Genomic DNA, 9157 nt, shown 5'->3' with positions numbered 1-9157 from the left:
TTATGGAGGAATATGAAAGATTAATGTGTGTTAAACATTTTTTCCTAGTTGATTTTCATGAAAAACCCTTATAGGGACTATTTTGCAAAAGATGTAAATGTGTGGTAGAAATGAGAAAATAATGGATAATGTGGGCTACCATAAGAATGAAAGGTGTTCAGCTAGGCTTGGGTAAGATAAAAAAGTACATGTGTTTCATTATACGAGCCTAGGGATTAAATCGTAAAATGTGAAGGGTTAGGGGCAAAACGGTCATTTGGACCAGGGGTAAATATTAAACTTGAAATTTATAATGTGGGGTATTAATAAGTTAATTTTGTTGTTATAGACCCCGAGGAACAAATTTCGGAGGTCGATCGTGGTAAACGCAAGATTTCAGAATAACCGAAACATATATCTGAAACGAATACCAGGTAAGTTTAGGTAACTTAAAGTAAACCCCTAATTTGCGTAATTGAATGATTTATGAATGCATGATGATTGCTTATTATTAGAATGAAATATCATGGAAATGCATATATGATGGTAACAAGTGAAAAATGTCTCGGATGAGGTTGACAAAAAGAATTCGATGGATAAACCCTCATTGATATGTGTAAAGAGATCCTGCATGTGTTGCAGCAAGGATTTAGCCCGGACGGATAATCTGTGATCTCGAGTATGGAAAGGATCTAGCCCAAACGGGTGTTCCTTGAATGATCAAGCCTCCCGAAGAATATATGAGCATTGAGGATTTAGCCTGGACGGGTAATCCTATTAGGGTCTGAATTTAGCCTGGGCTGGTAATTCAGATCTGAGTTCATTAAGGGTATTTGCCGCTATAAGGGATTTAGCCTGGATTGGTAATCCCGACATCACCTTATGAGTTTATGATATGGGGGATTTAGCCTGGACTGGTAATCCTGCCATGAGATGTGAGGTTCGCGGGAGTGCATATATGTGAAATGATCATTCGTAAGAATTGACGGATAATGGGTATTGCATCGAGATTTCCTAAAAACTCAACGGGATTAATATGATGTATTTCAATAAGATGATGAATGATGAGCTCATCTACATAAATTAAATGATGCTTTGTTATGTGTCTAACTCATTGATTGAGTGCATGTGATAGGAAATCACTTCATAATTGATGATTTCATGATTTAAGTGGGATGTATGCTAATCACTCAGTAAGTGTACTTTCCGGTTATTCGAGCTTACTAAGCATGAAAATGCTTACCCCCTCTGTTTTCCCTATTTTACAGAGCTCAATGACTCATAAGGATTAGAAGACAGTTGGAGAAGCAACACACTATCAACTAGTCAAGCTTTGATATAAAGACACTTCTATTTTGTTAATGGCATGTATAGGGCTTTGAGTATTTTGTCATATGTGCCATTTGAATTGCCAAATGAAGGCATGTAAAGATGTATTCATCTTTTTGTATAAGGCCATTGAAATTGGCACATTTGAAAGTAGGCTATGACCTGCCTTTATATGCATGTTTATGTTTTTATATAATGGGTTGCTACAATTGGCAATGAGTTCAAAAACGAGCCAAATTTTGAATGTGCTGCAACAACACAAGAACCCATAAATACTAGATGGGAAATAACCTTTTTGTATAAAACCAATGATATGAGGTTTTCATACAACTAACTTCACCAAGATCATTTACAAGTGTCATGTTTTACTTTGAATTTGGTATCTATAAGAAGAAGAGGAAGTAGAAAGGAGTGACTAAAGGCTTGGAAAGTAGCCTATTAAGGTCTACATGGTTAGACACACGGGCGTGTGTCTAGGCCGTGTGTGACACACGGTCTATCCTCATGGGCGTATGGTATGGCTGTGTGTCCCCTGCACCTAAAACTTTAACTCAAATTAGTACACGGGTAGGACACACGGGCCTATGTCTTGGCCATGTTAATTTAACAGAATGCTCAAGTTTTGGACACGTGGTGAGCCCACGGGTGCATGTCTTGGCCGTGCCTAAAATTCAGTGTTGCCCATGGGTTAGAGGCATGGACGTGCCCTAGGCCACACGGGCGTAGGTGACCACACAGCCCATCATACACGGGCATGTGACACTTCTAATTAAGGAAATTTTCTAAAGTTATTAAATGTTCCCGGTCCTATCCCGAACTATATCTATGTATATTAGGGCCTTGAAGGTCCATTTAAGGGACAAGATGTGAATGTCTGAAAGTTTCAAATCTGAACTAAACATGGTGAGTCAATTCAGTATGTTTTAAATTTAAAGTTCTGGTAATACCTTGAATCCTATCCTGATAACGGATACGGGTGAGGGGTGTTACATTTAGGGTTAAAAAGGGGTGACACGATCATGTTTAGCCCGGTGTTGGGCCACAAGGTCGTGTCACACACCCGTGTGGCTCGATTATTTCCCTTGTGAGTTGGGAAATTTAATGCCATTCGTCACACGGCCTAGGACACGCCAGTATGTCCAAGCCGTGTGCTACGTTGTTCACTTCTCCCACGCCCGTGTGTCCTAACACACAGCCGTGTGCCTTACCCGTGTAACTCTCTACTTGTTTAAAATTCAAAAAAGTAAGCTCCAGGTTTTGCACGGCCTTAGACATGCCCGTGTGTCCAGGCCGTGTAGTCTATACGGCCATGTCGCACGCCCATGTGTATGTCGATTTTGAAAATTTTCAGCCTTGTTTCCATACGGCCAAGGACATGCCCGTGTGTCCATGCTGTGTGGGTCACTGTACCTGTATAAAAACACAGAAAGTAGATAAAACAAATGGGTTAGTGGTGTTAGTGCTTGGGTTGCCTACCAAGAAACTCTTATTTATAGTCTAAGCTCGACTCACCTCACATTTGCATGGTCAGGGTGGTTCGAGGAGTTGAAACTCATCATCCCTGCTATCAATTTTATCAAAATAAGGTCTTAGACGAGTATTATTTACCTTAAAAGTGTCGAATTTGGAATGAATTACCTCGACTGTACCGTATAGGAAAACGTTGAGTACCGTAAAAAGGGATTGCTCTATTAGGTTCAAAAGTGGCAACACGAGGGTCTGCTTCATCTGATAGTACTTCATCTCCAACCTTAAGTTGATTCGATTCACCTTTAATTTTGTCATGGCACTACTTTGGTTCATCGTGTATTCTCGGTTTCTCCTTAACTTTTGTTCACCATTCATCTAGTTCCTCGATTTGTAATCTTCATTCCTCAAGAGTTGTTCGTGGTTCCATCACTTTATCCCTAGGGATTTCCTGCACAGAAGTTTGAGCCAAGATGTTATTCTTATGGAAAGAATTCGTAATATCATCTCGATCACTAGATAGTCTGATGGAATCACGAGCTTGAAGTTTAATTGTGTCATCACCTAAACGAAGCGTTAGTTCTCCTGTACCAACATCAACAACAGTCCTAGCAGTCGCTAAAAACGGCAGTCCCAAGATTAAAGGAACTTCACCGTCCTCTCCATCTCTAAAACAACAAAGCCTAATGGAAAAATGAATTTATCAATCTTAACGAGTATGTCCTCAACAATACCCCTAGGAAATCTAATGGTTTTATCTGCCAGTTATATACTCATCCTAGTTTATTTAGGTTTCTCAATACCCAGTTGTTTAAACATTTTATAGGGCATGACATTTATACTTGCCCCTAAATCAGCTAAAGCATTAACAATATTTAAACTATCGATTAAACAAGGAATAGTAAAACTTCCTGGATCTTTTAACTTGTTAGGTAGTTTATTTTGTAGAACTGCTGAGCAAGTTGCATTTAATTCCACATGCGACGAATCATCTAACTTCCATTTGTTTGCTAGAAGCTCCTTTAAACATTTAACTAAGTTGGGCATCTGCGAAAGTGCTTCAACAAACAGTAAGTTAATATGTAACTTTTTTAAAATGTTAAGAAATTTACCAAATTGTTCATCTGTGCGGTCTTTTTTAGTCTCTTTAGGGTATGGCACGCGAGGTGTGTATCCTCTGCTTACCGATTTTTGTTTGTTCTGGCTTTCATCCACCTTATTTTGGCTTACCATAGTTTCTTGCCTTGGTTCTGGTGTGGACTCAACTATCCTCCTTCATATTGAACGGTAATCACATAAAGGTGCTCTCTTGGGTTAGCCTCGATGTTGCTGGGCAAGCTACCTTGTGGTCTTTCTGAGTTCAGCTTGGCAAGCTGACCTATTTGAGTCTTGAGACCTTAAATCGATGCTTGTTGATTTTTAAGCACTATTTTGATATTTCAAAAATGTTTTTCTGACACCGAGATGAATTTTGTTAACATCTCCTTAAGGTTCGGTTTCTTCTATTGTTGGTAAGGTGGTTGTTGAGAACCTGGAGGATGATATGGCTTTTGATTTTCTTGACCACCCCATGAGAAATTGGGATGGTTCCTCCAACCTGCATTGTAAGTGTTACTATACGGATTATTTTGAGGTCTAGAGTTGTTACCCATATAGTTGACTTGTTCGTTCATAGTACTATCGTTGTAAGCTAGGCATTTTGGATCATTTATTCATCCATTTGTATCACACTGCATCACTAGATATACCTGCGAGGAACCATACAAACCATCAATTTTCTTATTTAAAAGCTCTATCTAGCTTGATAGCATAGTGACCACGTCGAGGTTGAAAACACCTGCTGCTTTCGTCAGCTTTGTTCTCATGACTTACCACTGATAGTTATTCAGTGACATCTCTTCCATGAATTCATAAGCCTCCTCAGGTGTTTTGTTATTTAAGGTCCCACCGGCCGCTGCGTCGACCATCTGTCTAGTTGAGGGGTTTAAACCATTGTAGAAAGTTTGGACCTGTAGCCAAAGAGGTAACCCATGGTGAGGACACCTTCTCAATAAGTCTTTGTATCTCTCCTATGCGTCATAAAGAGTTTCTAAATCCATCTACACAAAAGAAGAGATATCATTCCTCAGTTTAGCGTTTTAGTCGGCAGAAAATATTTAAGTAAAAATTTTTTAGTCAATTGTTCCCAAGTAGTGATTGACCCTCATGGTAACTAGTTCAACCACTGTTTAGCCTTATTCCTTTATGAAAAGGGAAATAACTGAAGGCGAATGGCATCATCAGAAACGCCATTTATTTTGAAAGTATCGTAGAACTCTAAGAAATTGGCCAAATGAGTATTTGGGTCTTCATCCTACAAACCATCAAACTGAACAAAATGTTGAATCATTTGTATAATGTTAGGTTTCAGTTCAAAATTATTTGCAACAATTGTAGGTCTAACAATACTTGATTAAGCCCCCATTAAATTAGGCTTAGCATAGTCGTACATAGTACGAAGAGTAGGATTTTGATTCACTGGATTTGCAACAACCACAGGAGGGAGTGAATTATTTTAATTTTTAGCCATCTCTTCGGTTGTAGTATGGATATCCATGTATTGTAGACTTAGCCTTATTTCTCTTCAGTTTCTGCAAGCTATGCTCTCGATCTCACTGTCAAAAAGCAAAGGTTTTGACAGATTCCTCCTAGTCATAAACTAGAGACACCTTCCAGAAGCAATTAAAAAGAAAAATTTAGAAAAGAAAAATTAAACTAAAAACAAGAAGTAAATTGCAATAAAAGTAAAAATGGCTAAAGTAATAAAAATCAAGCGTTCCTAATACCTTAGTCGCCGGTAACGGCGCCAAAAACTTGATGGTCATTAAACTAACTAAAAGTTCGACTTAAGGCAAGTGCACCTATCAAACAATAGTATAGTTATGATGAGACCGGAAATATCGTATCCACGAGGACTAAAAGTACTAGTAATTACTATCTTTTTATTATCTAGCCTAACAATTAAGAGAGTGTTTTATCTAAGACTAATTATCTAATTAACTAAGATTAAGATAGAGACCAAAGTTGGAAAATACTTTTGGAAAACAGATGGAGGAGACAATACCCAAGGAAGAATCCACCTAGACTTCACTTATTACTTCTGAATTAGACGATTTATTCACTTGACTTAACCCGTAGAAATCCCTGATTTATGTTAATATCTCTCTTGAGACTAAAAACAACTGACTCTTTGTTGATTAATTGAAATCTCTTTCTAATTAAAACCCCTATTATCGTATTAACTCAATCTATGGATTCCCTTATTAGATTTGACTCTAATCCGGCAGATTTATGCTGTCCTATCTCTAGGATTACGAGTTGCTTAATTATGAATGATCTACTCTTAAACAGGGACTTTTGCTCCACTGAATAAGCACGTCAAAACCTGAATTAATATCCTGGAATATTAAAGCAAGAATTAGAACTCACAATTAAGAATAAGAACAAGTATTTATCATATAATTCAAATAGTAACAAGAATCGTCTTAAGTTTCATCTTTCTTAGGTATTAAGGGAGTTTAGTTCATAATAATGGAAAACATCTCAAAATTGGGAAAACAACAAAACATAAAGACACCCAAAGAACTTGTAAGGAAATTGAATAGAGATCTTCAGTCTTGAAGTAGATCCTGCTTCCGAGCTGATTCCGATGGCTATCCTTGAATATTTTCTGCCTTCTACTCTGCGGGTCCCCCTTTAATCCTCCTCTAGGTCGTTTATATAAACTTTTGAATGCTTCAAAACCCTAAAAATTAGCCTTTTTTTAGTAAAATTAGACTTGGGCACAACAGGGACACGACCGTGTGGCACACCCGTGTGAAGGTGCTCAGGCCGTGTACAATTTTGACTTGGTTTAATATCGACACAGCCATGACACACGAGCGTGCGGCCTGCCCGTGTGTCACACACGGGCATGTGGTTTACCCGTATGGAAATGCCTAGGCCGTGTGAAACACTAAATTAGGCCTATTTTGTCTATTTTTGGCCTGTTTCTTGCTCTTCTCGCCTTCCTATGCTCACCTAAGTATAAAACATGAAATTAAAGGATTAGGAGCATCAAATTCACTAAATCTTATGATAAATTGTCCAAAAATATGCTAAGCATGGGATTAAAAATATGTATATATTATGGTTTATCATCAACCGAGAGTATTATGAATAATATAGACTGTACTCCCGAGTAAAAACTTAAGGGTGCAGTATCATTGCTTCGCGACAAGGCATATCAATGGTGGTTATCGGTTGAGGAGGGTACTCAACTTTATCGTCTGAACTGAGACTTCTTCAAGACTGCTTTTCAAGGGAGGTATGTAGGGGCGAGCTATGGGGATGCTCATAGGCATGAGTTCATGAATCTCACGCAAGGTGATAGATCTGTGGCTAAGTATGAGGCTGAGTTTTTGAGGTTAAGTCGCTACACTCAAGGCATGGTGGCGTCTGAATATGAGAAATACGTCCATTTTGAGGATGGCTTAAAGAATAATTTGAAAGTACTGATTGCTTCATAAAGGGAGCGAGAGTTCACGGTTCTAGTTGATAAGGCAAAGATCACCGAAGAGGTCAAACGCGTAGACCGCTAGAATAGGGACCGTGAGAGAGGCAAGAATAAGATGGACTCGAAGCTTTCTAGTTCTGTTCAGATGCCTAAGATACGAGCCAGACTTGTTGGGCCAGTTAGAGTGGGGCTCCTGTTGTTCCTACTGGGATTTAGCCATGTAAAGATTGTGGTAGGCATCATCCGGGTAAGTGTTGGAGGAGGTTAGGGGTGTGTCTGAGGTGTGGGTCTTTGGATCATTGAATTCGAGAGTGTCCACAGCGGGTTGATCAGATGCAAGCTTTAGGACCGGGTTCTGTACAGCCTCAGAGGGCAGTTCAGCAATCGCCTAGAGGTCGTAGACTAGCTAGGGATGGTAATTCTATGGGCCAAAGACTGAGAGCACCGGGTAGGGGTGCTAGTCAGACTGAAGTGAAACAGCCTACTAGAGATGGTTTATGCTGCTCGACGCCGAGAGGATAGAGACGTTCCTGATGTTATCACTAGTATGTTCTTTATTTTCGATGTACCTTATATTACTCTAATAGACATAGGTTCTACTCAGTCTTATGTAGCTAGTACTGTTTTCGAAAACTTAGGGATTTTTGTTGAGAACACTTCTGGTGAGATTATTGTATTAAGCCCGTTGGGGTAGTCTATTCGGGTTAATAGACTTTATAAGAATGTTCTGTTAGAAGTGCAAGGGGTTGTATTTCTAGAAAATCTAATGGAACTTCCATTTGGATAGTTTAACTTAATTCTGGGTATGGAATGGTTGGTTGAGCACCGATTTAGTTTAGATTGTGCAACTAAGAGGGTTTTTCTGAAGACCGAGGATGATAAGGAGGTGGTTTTGATAGGTGAGTATCAATATTATCTATCCAATGTGATCTCCACTCTTGTGGTTGAGAAATTGGTTCGGCAAGGGTATGAGGCGTATGTGGCTTTCGTCAGTGTTTCAAATTCTGGGAACTCTTCTGTCAGGGATATCAGAACAGTGAGGGAATTTCTGGATGTCTTTCTTGAGGAGTTACCAAGTGTACCTCCGAATCGAGAAGTAGATTTTGGCATTGAGCTTCTACCGAGTACAGCGCCGGTGTCTATCGTTCTATACCGTATGGCATCGAAAGAGCTTACAGAGCTTAAGGCTCAACTTCAAGAGCTTATGGATCGTAATTTCATCTTCCCTAGTATGTCTTCATGGGGGTACCGGTGCTATTTGTAAAGAAGAAGGATGAGACCATGGGGATGTGTATTGATTATCAGCTGTTGAATAAATTGACTGTGAAAAATAACTATCCACTTCTGATGATCGACGATTTTTTTTATCAGTTTCGAGGGACTTCAGTGTTTTCGAAAATAGACTTCCAATCTGGGTATCATCAACTTAGAGTTAAAAAATTTGATGTTCATAAGACGACATTTAGAACTCGTTATGGGCACTACAAGTTCTTGATTATTCCCTTTGGTTTGACGAATGATTCAACTGCATTCATGGATCTGATGAACCCAGTCTTTCAACCATATTTGAATTAGTTCATCGTGGTCTTCATCAACAATATTCTAGTTTACTCTAAGGCCAAGGATAAGCATGATGAGCATCTTAGAGTAGTGCTTCAGATACTCCGAAAGAAGTGATTCTACGCTAAGTTGAACAAGTGTAAGCTTTGTTTGTGAGAGGTAACTTTTTTGGGGCACGTGGTTTCTGCTGAGGGGATTCGAGTTTATCCGAGAAACATTGAGGCTATGCTTGATTGGAAGCAGCCTAACAATGTATCTTAGATCCGCAATTTTCTGGGTCTTACGGGA

General features: G+C 39.1%; 1 non-coding gene across 1 annotated transcript; it reads left to right on the top strand.

Annotated features, from left to right (window-relative positions):
- Positions 1-4800: 4800 nt before the first annotated feature.
- Positions 4801-4907, top strand: LOC121211972 (small nucleolar RNA R71). Its single transcript, XR_005907186.1, has one exon. It is a non-coding gene; the product is annotated as a small nucleolar RNA R71 (small nucleolar RNA).
- The last annotated feature ends 4250 nt before the right edge of the window (positions 4908-9157 follow it).

The sequence above is a fragment of the Gossypium hirsutum genome, chromosome A12 (assembly GCF_007990345.1).
Source record: "Gossypium hirsutum isolate 1008001.06 chromosome A12, Gossypium_hirsutum_v2.1, whole genome shotgun sequence".
NCBI lineage: Eukaryota > Viridiplantae > Streptophyta > Magnoliopsida > Malvales > Malvaceae > Gossypium > Gossypium hirsutum.
This window is presented reverse-complemented; position numbering and strand designations above follow the sequence as displayed.